General features: G+C 37.5%; 1 protein-coding gene across 4 annotated transcripts in view; it reads right to left on the reverse strand.

Annotated features, from left to right (window-relative positions):
- SOCS5 (suppressor of cytokine signaling 5) overlaps positions 1-24,349 on the reverse strand; it is a 63,088-nt gene that overhangs the window by 13,816 nt on the left and 24,923 nt on the right. Inside the window, exons 2-3 of one of the 4 annotated variants that reach the window (XM_079941441.1) lie at positions 18,811-18,906; positions 18,100-18,696 (exon numbers count right to left, since the gene is read on the reverse strand). The exons of 2 other annotated variants lie outside the window; for them this stretch is intronic. The gene's annotated coding sequence lies outside the window, so the exon portion shown is untranslated. The remainder of the gene's footprint in view (positions 1-18,099; positions 18,697-18,810; positions 18,907-24,349) is intronic. One more of the 4 variants, XM_079941442.1, reaches the window with a different exon arrangement.

Genomic DNA, 24,349 nt, shown 5'->3' on the forward strand with positions numbered 1-24,349 from the left:
TAGTACATCTTAAAAAAGAAGAAAAAAGAAAAAGGACATAAAATCAAATTAAGAGTAACAGTGTTATAAAGACTCTGCATTAATACTGTCCCCCCCAAAAAAGACAATTTAAGAGCTATTTCTTTTTCTGATTAAAAAAAAAAAAGTATCTAAAATTTGCATCTCTGCTTCTTCAATTTTACTCACACAATTCTAATTTCCAGTGTCATACAGGAGGGCGCTCTGAACCATCAAAATCCCAGATTCTTAAACCCTGTAGTGATTCTGCCTGAACTTTGCTTAGGGGCAACATAATGAAAAGGGCATAGGCAAGAGGCAGTCAGTTGAGGGGGTGTGGTAGGGAGGAGGCTGAATTCCAACTTCACCACTTACGAATGCTGTGAACTTTGATGCAGTCCTTCATATTTCTGAACCTCAGTGTCCCTCTTGATAAAATGAGGATAACAATATCCACCTCATGGGTTGGATGTGAGGATTAGAAACCATATCTATAAAGCCTTTGGCTCCCAGGAGACACTCAAAAGAAAGACAGGAACTTTTAAAATGTTACCAGTACTATCAGCATAAAGCTTTAGCTTCTCTTTCTTTTTATAAATGATTCTCCCTTTCATTTCTTCTAGGACATGCCACAAATGTCAGTATTTTCCTATGTACAACACATGCGGGATTGCAAGTTCTATTATTGATCATTTAAACCTCTATACTATTCCCTAGGAAACATTACAGGGATTTCAGTGTTCCTTAGCAGTTGAAGCTATAGCTCATCTACAACCTGAACTAAGCATAGCCAATCTGTGTAGTACTGGGCAAGGCCCAGGTACATAATCCTTATTCATTTTTTTGCTTCAAAATTCCTTTTTAGTCTTTAACACCACCACAATTTAAATTTGACCATATAGATACTGCACACTAGGGAGGCATAAAATCCTAAGCTATGCTTCCTTTTCTATGGAGAAAGTATCTTATGTAATATACTAACAAACATACTATTCATTGAAATGCTTCTTATCTGGCCAGCGTTACTGGCAGACTGTGGTGGAACACAAAGAACATGTGCTTTCGCTTCAGAGAGCCCTAAAAGCAAATTCAGGCACTCACTAGCTGTGTGAAATCTAAGCCTCAGCCTTTCCATCTAAAAACAGGAACAACTACCCCTCTCTTACAAGGGTTTTTAAGAGGATAACACGACATAAAGGTACGTACAGCTGAGTCTATAACAGGGGCTCAAAAATGGTAGCTTCTGTTATACAACCAATCCACAGGGCAGCAGAAGCTACATGTTGGTGATAGCAGCAAAAAGCAAAACTTTCTACTAAGGATCATAACGGTATGTGATTAGTGCTGTCTCGGCAATGCCTGTAACGTTCCCTAGAGCACAGGGCATCAACCCCACCCCTACCCCACAACACACAGGCACACAAATCTCCTTTACGACCAAAAGGTGAACTAGAAAGAAACGAAGACCAACAAAGCAACTCTCAACTCTCAGTTGAGAAACCTAGTGGATCAAGCTACCACACTGGTTAGCCTTAACCCAGAAAAGAATCTCTGATTTGGGACTGCTTAACAATGAGCTCACTGTGATCCTGCTAATAATTTACAAAGTATACTCAATTACCAATGGTAAGTGAGCAGCTGTAATCTGGACCATTTCCTTCTCTAGGAAGGATAACCATTTTGTAACTCTAGTAGTTTAGTATCACAAGAAATACAAAGACTCTAAGGACTAAAATGATTTTTTTAAAATAGTAACACTTTCCTTCTATTGTTTACCTAAAACCACTTAGAATACAGTTATCATTCCTTTACAAACTAAAGTATACTACTCTCTTCTATGCCAGATTATAGGCCTGAAGAAGCCAAGGTCTTCAAATAATTTGACAGCTTGTAATGAATCGAAGAAAGAAAGAAAGAAAGAAAAACATAATCAGGACAACTTCCTTTGTTTTTTAATCTAGATCCTCAAACCGGCCTAAGTAAAAAGAAATTTTAAACATCTTGAAATTAGTCTATGCTTTAGAAAGATATTTGGGAGGAGTACTGGGAGAGGTAAAGAAAAACAGGATACCTTTTAACCATTTAAGAAAACTAATTCCAAGAGAAGCACTCTGACCAAAATTACAGACCAGAAATTCCAAGCAATATACCCCAGTTTTATGTTATGTATTTTATTTTTTAAAAATGAGACAATAAGGGACTTCCCTGGTGGTCCAGTGGTTAAGAATCCGCCTTCCAATGCAGGGGACGCAGGTTCGAGCCCTGGTCCGGGAAGCTCCCACATGCCATGGGGCAACTAAGCGTGCGTGCTCTAAAGTCCACACCACAGCTAGAGTAAAGCCCACACGCCGCAACGAAGATCCCACGTGCCACAACTAAGACCCAACACAGCCAAATAAGTAAGTAAATAAATAAATATTTTTTAAAAAGGCAACTGCCCTTAAAAAAAAAATAGGACAATCAAAAAGCCTTTAGTTTGTTAACAGAAATGAAATAAAACCTCACCTATCAAAAGTTGAAAAACAGGTAATCTAAAAAGATGATAAAAATATATATTCATTTTAACATTTACTGATACTACCTGCAGAAGTGCTTAGCAGTTTGGAAACTGCAAATGAGAAAAGGGCAGTGGGGGCAGAGGCTTTAGAGAGAAGTTAAGTGCTTTGAGCCAGTACACAGACCAGAGCAAGAGACTAAAAAACCTTAGAAAGCATAATAGCCTAGGGTCACAAACTACAGGGATACACAATGTAAGACATTAAAAAAGGAGCAAACATTTAAAAGAAACCATGATGAAGAACTTTAAGCCAATAAATTAAAACGCTTTTTAAAAACGGATGGCTAGATTTTTAGAAAAACATAAAATTTCAAAACTGACTCAAAAACAAATGAAAAAGCAAAGCCCATAACTCTAAAAGATTTTGAATCAGTAATTAAAAATCTCTGCATAAGAAAAGCACCAACCCAGGCAACCCTGACTTCTGTTCCAGGCAAAAGTCAATCTGTCTAACAACTATGATTTCTAATCACTTGTGTCCAGAGCAAGAGGTTAGGGTCAAAAGAGAAGCGAGAGCCATCACAGTAAGGCAAGAAAAAAAAAAAAGCAAAACTGATAGGAAAGGAAGAAACAAAACTACCCATTTTCAGATGACATGATTGTCCACATAGAAAACCCTAAGGAATCTTAAAAAAAATTTTTTAAAAAAAGGAAAAGAAAACCCAGCAGGGTTACAGGATACAAGATCTATATGCCAAAAACAAACATATGGAAACTGAAATTAAAATGGATGCAACAAAGAACATGACCTAAAAGGGTAAGGAAACAGGCTGATGGGACATTTCTTTAAAATAATGCCTTTAGCCAAAGCCCTAACTTCTGTATGTTCCAGAAGGATGAGGAGATTCAAACTGCAGGGGGAGAAATATGCTAGATATCCTAGAGTTACCACTGCCTTTATACTTCCCCTAGGCAGTGGTGAACTGGAAAAATGGGGTCTACAGTCCACTCCAGAGCCCTATCAGGTCCTCCCATCCTCTCTATCTCCACTGCCCTTCTCCCAGGTTCAGTCTTCATCATCATTTGCATGTATTACTTGAAACAGCTGCTTAAATAGTGCACCTTCCTCCACTCTCACTCCCCTCTAGAACATCTGCCATAAAATTGATCCCAGAATTTCAAGCAGCTAAGAAAAGTCAAGGGACTCGATGTCTGGCTGCTTCCTCTACATCTTAAGAACTCAGCACAAAAGGAGCAACAAAAACAACAGTTATCAGTATTATAATTTAGGAATGTAAAGATATAGCTGAAATCATCTCACCTGGAAAAATAACATAACCAATGGGTTGTTCTTATGTATATAAAGAGTCTTTCTCTAAAAAGGAGAATTCTGAGTGGTCACCCTTCAATCCTTCTGAAGATAAAAACAAAGAAACTCTTAGAAAAAAAATTAATATTTCAAATAGTTAAAAATGTAAATAAACAAGCAAAAGAGAGTTGTGAGGAGTCTTTCATGGGAGATGTTAAAGAGGATAAGCAACCCTCTGTCTCTGGCAAGCCCAGGTAGTCCTTCCTCTACAAGCAACTGAATTAATTAACCTCAACGATCTGTGACTTTTTTAAATATTAGAATTTAAAATATAAGCATAGCATTCCACAAATAGACTCAAGTTATTTCAGGTCTAGCGGTAGCACATCAGATACAACTCTGATTCCTAATCATACTACTGTCTGATCAAAGTATAATCCCCTAATGTCCAACATACTGAGTTATCTACATAGTCTTGAACTCTCTAGCTAGTCATGTTTCAGTCAGGTGCTGATTTAATGTTCAATATAAACACTGCAAGTTTAGTGTCAGCTGCAAAAAAAAAGAAAACTAATAAAAGCAATACTGTTCTGTCAACACAAACTTTCCCCTTCCTGTTTTCCCTTAAAAAAAACCTTCCTACACAGTTTAAGATATATTTACTTCCCTTACACACAGCTTAAAAATGAGGGTTATTTCACAGATAAAGTAAGTTTAAATAGTTTCAAAGATGAATTAAGCAGCTTAAAGTACACTTAATTCTCAATATTCTTTGATAATGAAGGAAGCAGTACCTCATGAAAAACAAAAAATTCTTAGACATTCTGTCAGATCTGAAATGAAGTAAAATTTACTATTAAACTGTTCACATTATAACTGTTTGAAGTGTAGCAAGCAAAAATTGTATAACTGATGGCAGGTAATTCTGGAAACCCACTTATATGAGATAATTCTCCACCTTCTTCAAATAGTAGGCTAATTCTCACAATAAAATGTCAAACTTTCCAGTTAAACACGTCGACCTAATGTGTATGAATCATTCCACAATTGCTATTTCTAAATAGAAATCACAAATATACATGAATCAAAATCTGATTTTTAAAAATCTCAACTATTATGCTGAAAGAGCTAGTTTAAGAAATATCTAACCAGAGATTGTCTAAGCTCTACCCCTTATCAAACTACTTCACCAGAAAGACACATGTGTGGTTTGTATTATTTTGACTGCCTGCAGACATAGTACTCTACCATAATTAGAACTTAATATTATGCCCTTAACTTTTATTAAGAGTTTATAAAATAAACTGCCTTGTATTATTCTATGTTCTATAAAAGTGGTATCAAGACATCATTCTTCACATAAATACCCACACAAAAAATTCATCTTTGACTTCACTGCCAAGATTTCTCTTTTAAGAAAACTGATATGTTTCCTTTAAGCAGACAATGTGAAACATGTAACTGATTGTTCCTCCTCCTTTCTGCTATTACTAACAGGAGACCCAAATGGAAGGCCTTAGTTTATAAATTTCTGACAGACTTTGAGATATCCCTCACATGCCCCTGCATAAGTCTAAATCAATTATCATCATACTAAATGTCCAAGTGTAGGTTTATTGTTAATTAATTTTTTTCCTTCTTTTTGGAAGTAGATGGGAGTAAAAATAAAGTTAACAGATTTTCTGAAACTAGAAAACTCTATACATCTGGATCTAAGAGTTTGTAATCTCAAATGTTCCAATATTAGAAGAATGGGTGAGCATTTCAATGAATTGTAAAAACAGACTCAACATAAATAAGTAAATATAAGAAACCATTTAACCTCTCAAAGAAGAGATGGGAAAGTCTATTTAAACAACATGCTAAAGAAAGAGACCAAAACGAAATTATCAAAATACTTAATGACTGAACATTTAAAACTTTTACATGTCAAAAAATGCCATAAACAAAATTAAAGGACAAGTGATGAGTTGGAAAAAATTTTCAACATATGACCAAGTGTTAATACATTTATAAGAAGATAAAACACACCACCTCAAATAGAAAACAGCAAAGGACATGTACAGAAAAATCACAACACTTGGCCAATAAATATATGAAAAAGGTCATTAGTATTGATCAGACATCTAGATTAAAGTGTGATATAAGATTTTTCCCTTTCACCCATGGACAGATCATCCAAAATGAAAATAAATAAGGAAACACAAGCTTTAAATGATACATTAAACAAGATGGACTTAATTGATATTTATAGGACACTCCATCCAAAAACAACAGAATACACATTTTTCTCAAGTGCTCATGGAACATTCTCCAGGATAGATCATATCTTGGGTCACAAATCAAGCCTTGGTAAATTTAAGAAAATTGAAATTGTATCAAGTATCTTTTCTGACCACAATGCCATGAGACTAGATATCAATTACAGGAAAAGATCTGTAAAAAATACAAACACATGGAGGCTAAACAATACACTACTTAATAATGAAGTGATCACTGAAGAAATCAAAGAGGAAATCAAAAAATACATAGAAACAAATGACAATGGAGACACAACGACCCAAAACTTGTGGGATGCAGCAAAAGCAGTTCTAAGGGGGAAGTTTATAGCAATACAAGCCCACCTTAAGAAGCAGGAAACATCTAGAATAAACAACCTAACCTTGCACCTCAAGCAATTAGAGAAAGAAGAACAAGAACACCCCAAAGCTAGCAGAAGGAAAGAAATCATAAAAATCAGATCAGAAATAAATGAAACAATAGCAAAGATCAATAAAACTAAAAGCTGGTTCTTTGAGAAGATAAACAAAATTGATAAACCACTAGCCAGACTCATCAAGAAAAAAAGGGAGAAGACTCAAATCAATAGAAGTAGAAATGAAAAAGGAGAGGTAACAACTGACACTGCAGAAATACAAAAGATCATGAGAGATTACTACAAGCAACTCTATGCCAATAAAATGGACAATCTGGAAGAAATGGACAAATTCTTAGAAATGCACAACCTGCCAAGGCTGAATCAGGAAGAAATAGAAAATATGAACAGACCAATCACAAGCACTGAAATTGAAACTGTGATTAAAAATCTTCCAACAAACAAAAGCCCAGGACCAGATGGCTTCACAGGCGAATTCTATCAAACATTTAGAGAAGAGCTAACACCTATCCTTCTCAAACTCTTCCAAAATATAGCAGAGGGAGGAACACTCCCAAACTCCTTCTACGAGGCCACCATCACCTTGATACCAAAACCAGACAAGGATGTCACAAAGAAAGAAAACTACAGGCCAATATCACTGATGAACATAGATGCAAAAATCCTCAACAAAATACTAGCAAACAGAATCCAACAGCACATTAAAAGGATCATACACCATGATCAAGTGGGGTTTATTCCAGGAATGCAAGGACTCTTCAATATACGCAAATCTATCAATGTGATAAACCATATTAACAAATTGAAGGAGAAAAACCATATGATCATCTCAATAGATGCAGAGAAAGCTTGACAAAATTCAACACCCATTTATGATAAAAACCCTGCAGAAAGTAGGCATAGAGGGAACTTTCCTGAACATAATAAAGGCCATATATGACAAACCCACAGCAAACATCATCCTCAATGGTGAAAAACTGAAAGCATTTCCACTAAGATCAGGAACAAGACAAGGTTGCCCACTCTCACCACTCTTATTCAACATAGTTTTGGAAGTTTTAGCCACAGCAATCAGAGAAGAAAAGGAAATAAAAGGAATCCAAATCGGAAAAGAAGAGGTAAAGCTGTCACTGTTTGCAGATGACATGATCCTATACATAGAGAATCCTAAAGATGCTACCAGAAAACTACTAGAGCTAATCAATGAATTTGGTAAAGTGGCAGGATACAAAATTAATGCACAGAAATCTCTGGCATTCCTATATACTAAAGATGAAAAATCTGAAAGTGAAATCAAGAAAACACTCCCATTTACCACTGCAACAAAAAGAATAAAATATCTAGGAATAAACCTACCTAAGGAGACAAAAGACCTGTATGCAGAAAATTATAAGACACTGATGAAAGAAATTAAAGATGATACAAATAGATGGAGAGATATACCATGTTCTTGGATTGGAAGAATCAACATTGTGAAAATGACTCTACTACCCAAAGCAATCTATAGATTCAATGCAATTCCTATCAAACTACCACTGGCATTTTTCACAGAACTAGAACAAAAAATTTTGCAATTTGTATGGAAACACAAAAGACCCCGAATAGCCAAAGCAATCTTGAGAACGAAAAAAGGAACTGGAGGAATCAGGCTCCCTGACTTCAGACTATACTACAAAGCTACAGTTATCAAGACGGTATGGTACTGGCACAAAAACAGAAAGATAGATCAATGGAACAGGATAGAAAGCCCAGAGATAAACCCATGCACATATGGACACCTTATCTTTGATAAAGGTGGCAGGAATGTACAGTGGAGAAAGGACAGCCTCTTCAATAAGTGGTGCTGGGAAAACTGGACAGGTACATGTAAAAGTATGAGATTAGATCACTCCCTAACACCATACACCAAAATAAGCTCAAAATGGATTAAAGACCTAATGTAAGGCCAGAAACTATCAAACTCTTAGAGGAAAACATAGGCAGAACACTCTATGACATAAATCACAGCAAGATCCTTTCTGACCCACCTCCTAGAGTAATGGAAATAAAAACAAAAATAAACAAATGGGACCTAATGAAACTTCAAAGCTTCTGCACAGCAAAGGAAACCATAAACAAGACCAAAAGACAACCCTCAGAATGGGAGAAAATATTTGCAATTGAAGCAACCGACAAAGGATTAATCTCCAAAATTTACAAGCAGCTCATGCAGCTCAATAACAAAAAAACAAACAACCCAATCCAAAAATGGGCAGAAGACCTAAATATACATTTCTCCAAAGAAGATATACAGACTGCCAACAAACACATGAAAGAATGCTCAACATCATTAATCATTAGAGAAATGCAAATCAAAACTACAATGAGATATCATCTCACACCAGTCAGAATGGCCATCATCAAAAAATCTAGAAACAATAAATGCTGGAGAGGGTGTGGAGAAAAGGGAACACTCTTGCACTGCTGGTGGGAATGTGAATTGGTTCAGCCACTATGGAGAACAGTATGGAGGTTCCTTAAAAAGCTACAAATAGAACTACCATATGACCCAGCAATCCCACTACTGGGCATATACCCTGAGAAAACCGAAATTCAAAAAGAGTCATGTACCAAAATGTTCATTGCAGCTCTATTTACAATAGCCCGGAGATGGAAACAACCTAAGTGTCCATCATCGGATGAATGGATAAAGAAGATGTGGCACATATATACAATGGAATATTACTCAGCCATAAAAAGAAACGAAATTGAGCTATTTGTAATGAGGTGGATAGACCTAGAGTCTGTCATACAGAGTGAAGTAAGTCAGAAAGAAAAAGACAAATACCGTATGCTAACACATATATATGGAATTTAAGGGAAAAAAATGTCATGAAGAACCTAGGGTTAAGGCAGGAATAAAGACGCAGACATCCTAGAGAACGGACTTGAGGTTATGGGAAGGGGGAAGGGTGAGCTGCGACAGGGCAAGAGAGAGAGTCATGGACATATACACACTAACAAACGTAGTAAGGTAGATAGCTAGTGGGAAGCAGCCGCATGGCACAGGGATATTGGCTCGGTGCTTTGTGACAGCCTGGAGGGGTGGGATAGGGAGGGTGGGAGGGAGGGAGACGCAAGAGGGAAGAGATATGGGAACATATGTATATGTATAACTGATTCACTTTGTTATAAAGCAGAAACTAACACACCATTGTAAAGCAATTATACCCCAATAAAGATGTTAAAAAAAAAAAAAAGATTTTTCCCTTATCAACTTGGCAAAGTTTGTTTTTATTTCTTTTACTTTTGTTGTTTTTTTTTTCCTGCGGTACCTGGGCCTCTCACTGTTGTGGCCTCTCCCATTGCGGAGCACAGGCTCCGGACGCGCAGGCTCAGCGGCCATGGCGCATGGGCCCAGCCGCTCTGCGGCATGTGGGATCTTCCCGGACCGGGGCACGAACCCGTGTCCCCTGCATCGGCAGGTGGACTCTCAACCACTGCGCCACCAGGGAAGCCCTCTTTTACATCTTAATGGTAGTACCTAAGCATGGTATTGTGAAGCTAGTACTTTTACACATTGATGTGAGGATATAAATCCACATGGCATTTCAAGAAAGAAATTTTATATAGTATTATGTATCAAAACTTTGAAAAGATGTATATACCTTTTGACTCAAGGTTTCACAATAGAAGTGTACTCCAAGAAAATAATCAGATAAAGACACAAAGGTTTATATGCAAGAGATATTCACCATGGCATAATATTAGCAAAAAAATTGGCAATAACTGTATTGTTCAGTTAATAGAGGATTGGTTAAATAAATTGTAGTGCTTTCATTTACTGGAATAATAGACATTAAAACCATGTTTCTAGAGCATTTAATGTTCTGGAAATATTCATGATATAAAATAAATATGGTTATAAAACAGTATATAAATTGACCTCAACATATACATATAAACATATTTTAATAAAAAGTTTATGGATAGGAAATACTACTGTGGTTATTTTGGGTGGTTTTTGATTATTGTAATTTCGTTTTTTCTTTTTTCTTTTCTGTACTTTCCAAGACATTACATTCAAATGTACGAATTTCCTGGCTGGAAAAATGTTATTTAAAAAGGAAGTAGGGTCTTCCCTGGTGGCGCAGTGGTTGAGAGTCCGCCTGCCGATGCAGGGGACACGGGTTCGTGCCCCGGTCCGGGAAGATCCCACATGCCGCGGAGCGGCTGGGCCCGTGAGCCATGGCCGCTGAGCCTGCGCATCCGGAGCCTGTGCTCCGCAATGGGAGAGGCCACAACAGTGAGAGGCCCGCGTACTGCAAAAAAAAACACCTAATAATAGTAAATAAAAAGGAAGTAGATCCTCAAAAAGACCAATCTAATTTCATATTATAAACCCCAAATTATGTGTAAAATGCAGAAGAAATAAATAATGAAGTATTAAGAAAACTTTTTAAAGAAAAGGTGGGGGAAGAGTGTGGAGGAAAAAGACACAAAGAAATGGGGGTTAGAGGGGCAGATGAACACAATCAGTGGAGAAAGGAATAACAAATATGGAGATCTCCACTAAAGCCAACGTGATTCTCAAACAGTATTGGGGATCAGTAGCAAATAACATTGGATTGGGAAGTAGGAAATATTCTTTGCCAAAGAGTACCAAGAGTAAGTAATGTGCATTCTTTTGTATATGGAGATACTATTTATAGCAGCGGTCCCCAACCTTTCTGGCACCAGGGACTGGTGTCGTGAAGACAATTTTTCCACGGAGGGGGTTGGGGGGTGGTGGTTCAGGCGGTAATGCGAGCGATGGGGAGCAGCAGATGAAGCTTGGCTCGCTCCCCCCCGCCCACCGCCGCTCACCTCCTGCTGTGCGGCCTGGTTCCTAACAAGCCGCGGACCGGTATTGGGCTGCGGACCGGTATTGGGCCGTGGACCGGTGTTGGTCCGTGGACCGGAGGTTGGGGACCCCTGATTTATAGGATAACCAACAGAAATAGATTATGTGACGCAATACAACATTAACACTGCTAGCACAGCTGAGCTTAGAAGATGAGTTTCCAAAATGTAATAAAAAGAGAAGAAAAAAGCAGGGGTAGGAATGGTGGGTATTCCATTGTTATAAAAATGTTAATCAAAAAAGCAACACTGATATGAATTCAACTCATACATCAGTCTTACGAATCCAACTCTTTCCTTATGTATCAGTCTCTTCTGGTGGCAGGGTACTGACACTCAGGTTGGCAGATGTAGCTGTGTGTGGTGGGGGAGCAGAACTGATTGTAAGTATGAATTTGATGATAAGGGAAACAAGAATTCATACACAAGCTGGTCTCTGCTTCTCCGCTTGATTCTTTTTCTATCTCATAGTTGCCACCCTGCCATACCTTTGGCTAATTCTTGGTCCATCATAGGTCCCTTCTATCTCTTTCTCTTGACTTTTCAAATTCTGCTTCTTCCACTGCTTAACTGCCAAATATGTTTCTTTTTGTGAGTTTTGTGACCCGCATCATCACATGTATCCTTACAGAAACCACCACTCTCCCTTACTTGTCAGTCCGGAGTACATCTAGACATAAAGTTGAAAGCAGGAGCTCTATTTCTTTAACCAACCAATGAGATCTGTGAGAACTTAATTCAGCACTTTCTGCACTTTCTCTGGTTGGCCAGTGACTGACCTATGTCTGGCATCTTTGATTTGGGTACCCATGCTAGTCTAACTACCCACGGCCAAGTAAGGAAAGTCGTTCAGAATGCAGAGCACAGCTGCCTTGGTTTACTCCCTCAGCAGATGTTCCCCTTAGACATGACTATGGGAAAGCAGAAGTTGAAATTGCTCTGTGACAACATGTAAATAATATAGAGATGTTTAATACATTAGTCCTACTCCAACATTTCATAAATCATGTTCCCTGGAATTCTAGTATGCTAATGAGATATTAAGAGGTATTCTACAAATAACGGTTTCAGTTCAAATACGTTAGTGCCTTAGCTCTCTAAGAGAGGATATCCTCCTGGGCATTATTTCTCAAATTTACTTGACAATGGCAACCTTACTAGGATTTCACAGGTCACCAATGCTCTGTGAATCAGTGTGGAAAATGCTGTCCAATGGTGCTGCAACTTTCCCCACAATCCAGAATCCACTACAGTGTTAACTTCAAGAAAGCAAGGACTTTGTTTTGTGTCATGCTTGATACATATTAGATACTCAATATATGAATGTTTGTGAAACTAAGGCATTAACATGGAGGCTGAAGTCAACAAAAGAAATAGAAGACTAAGTGGGGGAAAAAAATTAAGAGGAACTACAATTTCTAGTAATGACAGACTAGGATTTTTTAGATCAACCCAACTACTGAAAACAATTAAAAGTCCTTAGATACAAAAAAACCAAAAACACCTTAAAATAAAAAGCTGACAAGATGGTGGGAAACTGCCAGACAAACTAGGAGCAACTAGAACCTAGAGAGGTAATAGGACTCCCTGAAGATACTCTGGTCCTGAGGGCAATTGTAGATAGAGCTCGGTAAATTAGGTCTTTGGTTTCACTGGCCTCACAGGATGAGGGCAACAAATTTCTCAAACACAGATTCTTCAAAAGGTAGAGAGTGCAAGGGAACTCTTCCCCACATTAAACTGGGATCCTAAAAGGCTATAACCTCAGGTAAAGGTAAACTACAACTGAATCTAAAGCCTAATCCCACCCTCAGGAGATTGCAGGGAAGATTGCTTTAGCTCAGAGAGAAGCAGGAGAAAAAGAGAATGGTGGATAGAACATCCAGGATGTAGGTCCCTAAGAAGTTTGAGCAGCCTGGGCAGGGGTTTGCAGTCTGTGTCTGCATGGACTCCTAATCCAGGGAACTTCAAACTGTGAAATTCTTTTAAAATGTTTCTGGGCTAATGATACCTACACACATCTTAGCAGAAGGAAATATAAACCCTCTCTGAAGGAAGACAACTTCATTCTAGGCCTCAAAGAATACCCACAAGTAATTTTAAAAACAAAAAGCATTAGACACAGTCAAATATAAGCATACAGAAGACATCGTAACTGAGAACAAGAGTCCACAGGAAATAAAATATAATAACATTAAAGTATCTGTAGTCAAATTCTTTCCAAAAAGAAAATCCCAAGGCCTGGATAACTTCATTGGTGAATTCTATCATTATTTAAGGAAAAAAAAAAATTCCAATCTTACACAAGCTCTTTCAGAGATCAGAACAGGGAAACATTCCCCAACTTATTTTATTAGGCTAATATACCTGATAGCAAAGCCTAACAAGGACACTATGAGAAGAAAGAATACAGGCTAATCTCAGTCATGAATATAAATACAAGTTTTTTAAAACAAAATATTAGCGAGCTGAATCCAATAGTATATAAAAATGATCAAGTTAGATACAGCCTAGGAATGAAAGGTTGAATTAACATTAGAAAATTAATGTAATTTATTACACTGATAGTTTGAGAACAACAAATACATGATAATCTCATTAGATGTAGAAAAAGTATTTCATAAAAAAAAGAAATAAAAAATAAAATAAAATGAAAAGTATTTCATAAAATTCAACATATATTTCTGATGAAAATTTTTAGTAAACTAAGACTGAAAAGTAACCTTACCTAACTTAAATAAAGAGCATTTCCAAAAAACGACAGCTAACCTTATCCTTGAAGAAATGCTGAGATTGGAAGAAGAAAAGGATACCTATTATCATCCTTCCTATTCTACATTGTGATAGAGGTCCTAATCAGCAGAATAAGGCAAGTTAAGGAATAAAAGGCATTGTTTAAATTCATCTCTACAGGTCTGAAAAAAACAGTTATCATTATTCTCAGATGAAATAATTGTGTATTTTAAAAGATTCAAAATTATCTAAAAAATTGTTAGAATTAACAAGAATGTGGAAGCGTTGGTAGATACAAATCAGTATATAAAATATCTATTGTGGTCCTACCTGTCAGCAACAAACAAAACAAAATGTAAAATTACATACCATTTGCAATAGCATCAATGATATGAAGTACTTAGGACAAATCTAAGAAAATATCTGCAAATTTTCACAGGAAAAAAGAAGTATAATCTGTAAGGAAAAGAATAAGTCATATGACATTAAAATTAAAGGCTTCTCTAATCATCAAAAACACAGGGAAGGAAACAAAATTCTCAATACACAAAATTGTTTAGAGACTAAAATACTAATATCCAGAAAATATAAAGAACTTCTAAAAATCAGTAGGAAAAAACTGATAACCAAATAGAAAAGGGGATAAAAGACCTTTTTAACAGGCACTTCACAAAAAGAAGTTCAAATATGAAAAGGGGCTCATCCTCCTTAATAAAATCATAAGAGACACAGTTTTCCTGCCCAAAACACTTGAGTGTGTCAATACCAACTGATGGCAAGAATGGAGAACAACAGGAATGCTCATGTCCTGCTTGGGTGAGTATAAATAACCACTTTAGAAAACACTTTGGTACTATCCAGTGAATTGGAAGATGTGAATTCCCTATGATCCAGCAATTCCATTCCTAAGTATAAACTCCTGAAATACTGGTGCCCATGTGCCCCAAGAAAAATATACAAGAATGGTCACAGGCTGAGTTTTTCAATATTAGGAAACGGAACAGAATACACATATTATGGCATATTCATACAGTGGAACAGTATGCAAATAATCAGAGAAATGAAAATGTTATACACACATACCACATGGATAAATGGCACAAAAATAAGTCAGATACAAAAGATTATGTATTGACATATATACATATGTCTGTATATATGTATACAAAAGAGGCAAAAGTAAACTACATCATTTAGGGACACATACTTGGTGATAAACTTCAAAGAGAAGGAAGAAATGATTATCACCGAAGTGAGACTATGGTTACTTCTGGAGGATAGGACGGGATGCATACAAGTGGGGTCTGACTGGCAAGGGGCACGTAGCAGGCTTCTGGTATACTTGCAATGTTCTGTTTCTTGATCTGGGTGGTGAATACGCTTTATAGTTACTCATTAAACTGTACCTTTCTATTTTATTCACTGTGCTATATATATGTTATATTTCACCATAAAAAGAAGGAATAAAGAGCAAAAAAAGAAGTGTACACGAGACAGAAGAGGGACCTCCCTGGCGGTCCAGTGGTTAAGACTCCGTGATTCCACTGCAGGGGGCGCGGGTTCGAGTGAGAAGAAAGCAGTAAGCAGTATTTGTTGCAGGCACTAGGGCACTAGGGAAACGCTACCCCCTTAGGTATCTTCAGCGAAATGCCAGTCATCTCTACACTAAGCTATTATTTCTCTAATATATTAGCTTTATCATTGCTGTAACATATTGTATCTTAAGACAATTTCTAATTATAAGAGAAATACTCTTTTGCCAAGTTTCTTTTCTACTTTACTCCATAGGGTTCTAAATATTTTGCTACATATACGAAGAGCTGCTCCGAGAGAGAAAGCCATAAAGAAACACTTGGCACAGCAGCTCCAACTAAAGGCTCCACTAAAGAAAAACACAAAACGTTCAATTGCACACTAGATTACTCAAATGTTACAAATTACACTGCAAGTTAAATACAGTTAACTCAATAACTTAACTTATAATATTTAAGAACATAATGCTCCTTGGTATGCCATTATTCTGCCACAATATCTATTTATTCTAAGATGTTGTTCTTTATGAAAGAATCTAAATTCTTTTGCCCCTGTTCTGCATCTTTCTATGTAAGGCAATCTAGATTCTACTTTCTTATTCAATAGTATGGGAGAAGAACTTCAGTGTCCTGGATGTAATTTATGAATTACACCTATTTAACTAACCTAATCCCTTCAGTTGAAATAAAGGTAATGGGGGGCGGAAAAAAAACTTATTTAAGAGCTTTTCAGGTATGCAGAAGCTATGAGAACATATGTTCTTGCCTTTACTGTTATAATCAGGTATTTTCTAGGACCAATTCTTACCTCCTTGAGTACAGCTAGATTTGTACCAGAAGCACAAGTCTAGTCCACACATTCCACCCGCTTTTCAGTCCACTAATAGCCTAAAAAATCTGTCTTATTTTGGCTATTCCCCATCGCACCTCAAATTCACCATATCTAAAGTTAATTCAAGAGTTCTCCCCAAAATGGGATATCAGTACACCACGGAATTTCTTAGAAATTTTTTTATTTTACTCTTCTTCCATGTGACACAATTATAGTTTCTTTTCCCAGAATGGCTCTCAAATTTACCTTTTTTTCTGCACTTTCACTGCCAATAACCTTGTCCAGATTTCTATTGCCACTTTCCTGGATTTCTGCAACACCTTAGTCTCTCCGCTCTTCCTAACTCCTAACACCGCCAGACTCATTTCCTTTCAGGAACATTCAACAGTCACACACAGCTTCTCGTGGCTGACCTTCACTCACTGCCATCCATAATTAGGCCTCATTTTATATCCAAACTTAATTCTTGCTCTAAAACACCTCCACTAGTTTGTCCTCCACCATTCAATTCTATTTTTAATGTCTACATCAAGTTCTAATTTCCCTAAAAGAGTTTACAGCTAACACCACAATGTGTTCTGTTCTTCTCAGATCCTTTCAGGCATGTCAATTTTATTGCTACAACAGTACTAAAAGATTTAAAAGACAAAGAACTCTTAGACTGCTTCTTGTAACTCAAAACACCTAGGGGAAGGATGGAAATTTACATCCAGACTTTTAGGAAAAAGATAAATCGGTATCAGAGCCAAGGTGCTCTATTCTATTCTGGTGCTTCGGTCTTGGCTCAAGTAACTGAGTAAATCAACAGCTGGTCTGTGGCTGGCTAGAGAAGTATGACTCACCATTTTGCCAAGCTGACCAAACAATCAGCTGCAATGGGAAAGTATCTGTGAGATCCAGTTTAAACCACTGGACATGCATTTTATTTAAGTAACTATTTGAAAGCTTACTCAGAATTTTAGTAAGAATTTAACTACCAATTTGGACTATGTATACAGTGGGATAGAGGCCAAACCCCAGAATTTTCTAGGCATCAGTCACATTACCGGCAATCAAACATCCAATAATTATTGTCACTAAACGAACTCCCATCTGATAACAAAGGAGGTGAGGTGAGAGAAATGGAGCTACTTTTCCTTACTCCACCATTTATAACCCTTTTCTCTTCAATGCTGGAGAAATATCATAAAAGCAAATCCAGCAGGCTACAGCTATAGCCATTTCTTTCTCACTGTCCACCGGTAAAATTTCCATATTTCAAAAGAATAGGGATTCATAGGTTGCACTCTCCTTTGTGTCTCTATCATATCATCAAGAGACTCTTAAATATAACAAAATTTAATATTTTCTTGTGAAAAACTACTATATTTCTTCTAATTCCACTCTTGTACCTTTTTCCAGATTTGACACCAGGATAATGTTTTTCATAACTTAATTTTATTTTTTAGTTTATACTTCAGAAACTGTGATTGGGAGGGGGCATTACTTCCTATAAAAATAAATTTCTAATATAGATGATTGTTTTTATCTTCTTCGCATTTTTGTTAAATTTCCTTTTAAAAAGATATGTTATTATGTGGTTTGTGTCTGGGGGTAGTTGTGGTGAACTTATAATAAGACATTATTTGTGTGGAGAATATCTTTAGAAAACAAAAATCTTACCAAAAACAACAGTGTAACACAGCAATCCAATTGTCCACTGATAGATGAAAGGACAAATAAAATGTGGTACATATATATAACAATATATTTAGCCTTAAAAAGGAAAGAAATTCTGACACATGCTACAACACGATGAACCTTGAAGACCTTCTAAGTGAAATAAGCCAGTCACAAAAGAACAAATACAGATTCCTCTTATATAAAATTTCTAGAGTCGTCAAATTCATAGACAAAGTAGAATGGTGGTTGCCAGGGGCTTGGGGAAGGGGGTAACAGGGAGTTAGTGTTTAATGGGTTCTGAATCTCAGGGAAGATAGAAAAGTTCTGGTGATGGATTGTGGTGATGGTTGCACAACAGTGTGAATGAACTTAATGCCACAGAACAGTACACTTAAAAATGGTTACAATGGGGCTTCCTTGGTGGCGCAGTGGTTGAGAGTCCGCCTGCCAATGCAGGGGACACAGGTTTGTGCCCCGGTCTGGGAAGATCCCACATGCTGCGGAGCGGCTGGGCCCGTGAGCCATGGCCGCTGAGCCTGCGCATCCGGAGCCTGTGCTCCGCAACGGGAGAGGCCACAACAGTGAGAGGCCCGCGTACTGCAAATAAATAAATAAATAAAAAAAAAAAAAAAAAAATGGTTACAATGGTAACTTTTATGTATATTTTACCACAATTTAAAAAAAAACAGTATAATACAGAGAATATATCACCTTTTAAATAACTGTGTTCTCTCTGTGTGATCAATTTTGAGGCATTATTGAACAGGAGAAGCCATGCCCTCTACTATTGTCAGTGTCCACTTCCCTCTACAAAATGGAGAAAATAGAAAAAAAAAATGTAAGTCTAAGAAATCAGCTCTATATAAGCAATTCCCTTGTTCACATGGGTATTTAAACATCACTCCCTGCTTTTGTCTCTGATACTTTTGCTATAATTTTCCTGAATGCCTTTAGAAGTCCACAATCTGGTGAAGAAGACAAATGAATTCTAATACAACTTAAATACTAATTAATTAGAGTGCTGTCGGGAACACAAAGCACAAAGAAACTACCTCTAGCTGGGGAAGTGTGGCACACTACTAGCTGTACTCCATACCTGTTCTTCTTCCATAATAATACGATTAGCTGGTACACAGCCACCAAGAATAAAGACTATTTCCAGGCCTTCCTTGAGGCCAATGAGATGCAAGCAGATACATAATTTGGGAGCTTTAGGGAAATGTTAAGAGATAGCTCTCAAATGCCCTTAGTCCCTTTTTTGTTCCCTTGTACATCATAGAGCATAAGACAGATAGCTCCATTTTGGATGGTGAGGACAAGGGTTAAATGTGAGAGATTCTGAAGCCATGAGGTAGACATTACTTCCCTAATGACATCATGAAGCAGAGCTGTCATTTCAGCCCCACACTGCAAAGTCCACTGTTATAGGAGAGATATAAATTCTCTCTTGTTTTTAGACCATTGTTATTTTGGAGGTTCTGTTACTTGTCACTGTACCTAATCATAACTAATGCAGAGGGTCGGGGAAGGTTTCACAGAAAAGGTGATTTTGAGCTAGGTTTTAAAGAATGAATTAGTTGCCTGCTGAGTAGAGTAGAGAAAGGTGTTTCAGGCAGACAGAGAGGACAGGATCTGGCTTTCCAAAGGTGAGGAGTGGTTTAGATGGCTGAAGTACAGGATAGGTGGAGTGAAGTAAAAGAAAAAGCAACCTGAAAAGCCAGGAAGAAAGACTCTAAAGGGTCGTACATGCCATGATTAAAAAGGGTGATTTATTCCTGTACTTGGTTGTATTAAATGACTGTGACTTCTCTGGTGATTCTTTCATATTCTAGAAGAGCCAAATGGCTCAGTCAGAAAACAAAGCAATACGGATTATGGTATGGTGAGGACAGGGTCAGGAAGAAAAAGAAAGCCTTATTTCTATTAGAGAAAGGCACACTATTATTTCTGTAAATGACGAGGACTAGAAGAAATACCTGGCACAAAGAAAAGATTACGAGTCCTGAGAGTTATGGGAGAGGAATATGGACAATACAGAAAAGAGGAAGCATACATATAATTTGGTAATTTCTAGATTAGGTAAAGATTAGAATCTGCCTTTTAAGGCAAATGAGGTCCATGAACTACAGTATAACTACGGCCATCTGATTATAACACATTTTTATTATATGCTTACATCCATGGTTTCTTTTCACAAGTGGTTATCATACTAAGTAATAACGGAACAGCATCTAGTCTATGGTAAGAACTTGGTATTTGGGCTCCCCAGGTGGCACAGTGGTTGAGAGTCCTCCACCTGCCGATGCAGGGGACACGGGTTCGTGCCCCGGTCCGGGAAGATCGCACATGCCGCAGAGCGGCTGGGCCCGTCAGCCATGGCCACTGAGCCTGCGCGTCCGGAGCCTGTGCTCCGCAACGGGAAAGGCCACAGCAGGGAGAGGCCCGCGTACTGCAAAAAAAACAAAACAAACAAACAAAAAAACCAACCTATTTCTACAATAAAGAATATCTTCTCTGCCCCAACCGCCAGCTACTCTATTAGTAAGAGGAGAGATTATCACAGAAGAAAATGCTCCATAACTAATCTACATATGCCTACTAATCTAATCTACTAATCTACATACCTCAAAGTATATGTGGATTGTAAGCTAATTAAAAAAAAAAACAGATTCTGAAGATGTGCTCTAACAGACTTTTTTTCCTGATTCGTAAATTTATTTAAAATGTCTTATCATACAGATAGCCAAAAGGCACATGAAAAGATGCTCAACATTGCTAATTATTAGAGAAATGCAAATCAAAACTACAATGAGATATCACCTCACACCGGTCAGAATGGCCATGATTAAAAAGTCTACAAATAAATGCTGGAGAGGGTGTGGAGAAAAAGGAACCCTCCTACACTGTTGGTGGGAATGTAAATTGGTGCAGCCACTATGGAAAACAGTATGGAGGTTCCCTAAAAACATAAAAATAGAGTTGCCATATGATCCAGCAATTCCACTCCTGGGGCATATATCCAGAGAAAACTACAATTCAAAAAGATATATGCATCCCTATGTTCACAGCAGCACTTATTCACAATAGCCAAGACATGGAAGCCACCTAAATGTCCATCAACAGATAAATGGATAAAGAAGATGTAGCATACACACACACACACGCGCACACACACACAATGGAATACTAATTAGCCATAAAAAAGAATGAAATAATGCCATTTGCAGCAACATGGATGGACCTAGAGATTATCATACTAAGTGAAATCAGACAAAGACAAATACCATATGATATCACTTACATGTGGAATCTAAAATATGATACAAATGAACTTATTTATAAAACAGAAACAGACTTACATACATAGAAAACAAACTTATGGTTACCAAAGGGGAAAGGAGGTGGGGAGGGATAAATTAGGAGTTCGCGATTAGCAAATACAAACTACTATATATAAAATAGGTAAACAACAAGGTCCTACTGTAGAGCACAGGAAACTATATTCAATATCTTGTAATAAACCATAATAGAAAAGAATGTGAAAAAGAATATATATAGCTATGTATACCTGAATCACTTTGCTGTATACCAGAAACTAACACAACATTTTAAATCAACTATACTTCAATAAAAAAAATAAAATGTCTTACAAGAATATGCAAATTAAATTTAGTTATAACGATACATTTAATCTTTTGTGAAAAAAATAAAATTACACAAAATAGGACCTATCCTGCAAATATGGGCCATTTTTTCCAACCCAATATTATTCTAAACCTGTATCAAAAGCTACCCTGAAATTGAGGGAAATCAGTAATAATATCCTAAAATTTAAAATACAGAGCATTATATAACATAGTAATTACCAGAGGCTAAGTGATTTATTGGTCAAAAACCACATCTAAATTGATTTCTTTGCATACACACACATTTACATTTTTAAAATTCATAGTATTTATATTTTAACTACCATAAGCTTGAATAATATAGAAAAGTGTGATTTTAAAGCTATATGTTAGTGACATGAGTAAGAAAATTAGTTCTCACTCAACGTACTACCATATGTCTCAAACAAGGGTGAAAAGCTACTTCTGTTTCTTATATTAAAGTTCTGCTAAGAAACTAAAACAGTATTGTTAAGTCCTACAGCATAGAGAAGTGGTGCTCAAATTTAGCATATATCAGATTAACAGAGGCTCATCAAAACAAATTACTGGGCCCCATTCCCAGAATTCTGATTTAGTAGATCTGAGGCGGGGTTAGAGATTTTGCATTTCTAGCAAGTTCTCATGTGGGTCTGATGATGCTGGTCCTGGGAACACACCTTGGGTCCTGTGTTCAAATACCAGCCTGTCACTATCTGTGCCTCTGGACCTAGTTTAAGAGTTTACTCCTCAATTTCCTCATGTCTAAAAGGGGAACAGTTGTCAGAGAATTAAACAAATAATATATTTAAAGTGTCCAGCACATGGTGAGGACTCATATGATAAGGACATATGTTGGTTGAATAAATAATGCCCTTCTTAAAAGTACACAGTACAGGGTTCTTTCTAGTGCCAGCTAAGATAAAGTAAAAACACTCCACCCTGTCCCTCCGACTGAATACAGCTATCAAATCTAAACAAAATGTACGGAGCAGTTATTTAAAGACTGTAAAAAGTAAATGGTAGGGCTTCCCTGGTGACGCAGTGGTTGGGAGTCCGCCTGCCGATGCAGGGGACACGGGTTCATGCCCCGGTCCGGGCGGATCCCACGTGCCGCGGAGCGGCTGGGCCCGTGAGCCATGGCTGCTGAGCCTGCGCGTCCAGAGCCTGTGCTCCGCAACGAGAGAGGCCACAACAATGAGAGGCCCGCGTACCGCAAAAAAAAAAAAGTAAATGGTAACAGGTAGATTGGGGAAGAAGATCAGAATTCAAAGGGCCATGGAACCAAGGGTGGGTTTACTTTCTTCCTCTTGTATCCTGCCACATCAACTGGGGGAAACCTGGAAGTGGGCAGCAATGTAGACAGTGTTTCACGTGAAGTGCTTTAGTTCAGGCTTCGGCAGGAAAAGGGAGGCAGTAACAACAGGGGGCCCACAGGTACCTAAAGGTCTGAGGGAGGGAAATCCTCTCTAATCCCAGAAGCTGTGGTTTCAAGAGGGTGGGGCAAAACCCTCTCCTAACCTTTTTTTCCCCCTCTCTGTGCTCCTACCCCTGGTCCCTGCATGTGGGCACAATCACAGGAAGTGAGCACCTTAGACAAAGCCTTCTGGCTGGAGGACTAAAAAGGGGAGTTCCCAGGGAAGTAGAAAGTATAGGGGAAATAGCTGAGTGGGAGGAACTCAGAAAAACGACTCCATAAGGTTGCTTATGAATGCCTGGGCTCACTCCAGAGCTGAACATGGCATCGACTTTATCCTAAATAGCAAACCAAAAACTTTTGCGAATTGAACAAAGAAAAAAATAGTCACCTATCTCAAACTGGCCAATGGGCAGTGTACACACAGGACAGATCCAAATAGCAAAGCACTACAGGCTCTGAAACCCAAATTGATATTGAAATCACAGAAAGCTAGCTACAACCTGCAGCCTAAACCAACAGGGTCCACTGCCTGCTAAAACGCAAAAATGAACATTCACCACTGAATTTAAGCAAGACCCAGGGTCTCATAATACTTCAGTATGCAATCCAAAATTATTTGGCATATGAAGAACCAGGAAAATCTCAACTTGCACGGTACAATAAAGAGACATCAACAATTGAGATGACACAGTTGTTGGAAGTATCTGACAGACTTCAAAGCAGCTATTATAAAAATGCTCCAAGAAGGGCAAACATTTTTGAAATGAATAGAAGGTCTCTGCATATTGCCAATACTCTCTTGTTCTTTGGTAGTGGAAACACAAAGGCTTTATTCCTGAGCTTAAATTCCATAGTTACAAGTGTCAATCAACCAAGTCTTTGGAACATCGGTTTACAAATTACCAAAAACTTTAAGCATGTTCGTAACCTTTAATCTACTAATTCTAGTTCTGGGAAGCCATTTTACTGAACTAATCTAAAACATAAGAAAAGCTTTTCTGATCAAAAAAAAATTTTTTTCCAAGAATTTATGCTAGTGCAAAACAAGAAATAACCTTCACACTACACCTCAATGGGGAAAGGTTATGTGGACTATTTTGTGGGTATTCAAAATGATGCCTACCCAGAATTCTACTTCTAAAATTTACTCTATAGACATACAAGTGGGAGTGTGTGCACACAAATA

This window comes from Stenella coeruleoalba, assembly GCF_951394435.1.
Source record: "Stenella coeruleoalba genome assembly, chromosome: 13".
In the NCBI taxonomy this organism is placed as follows: Eukaryota; Metazoa; Chordata; class Mammalia; order Artiodactyla; family Delphinidae; genus Stenella; species Stenella coeruleoalba.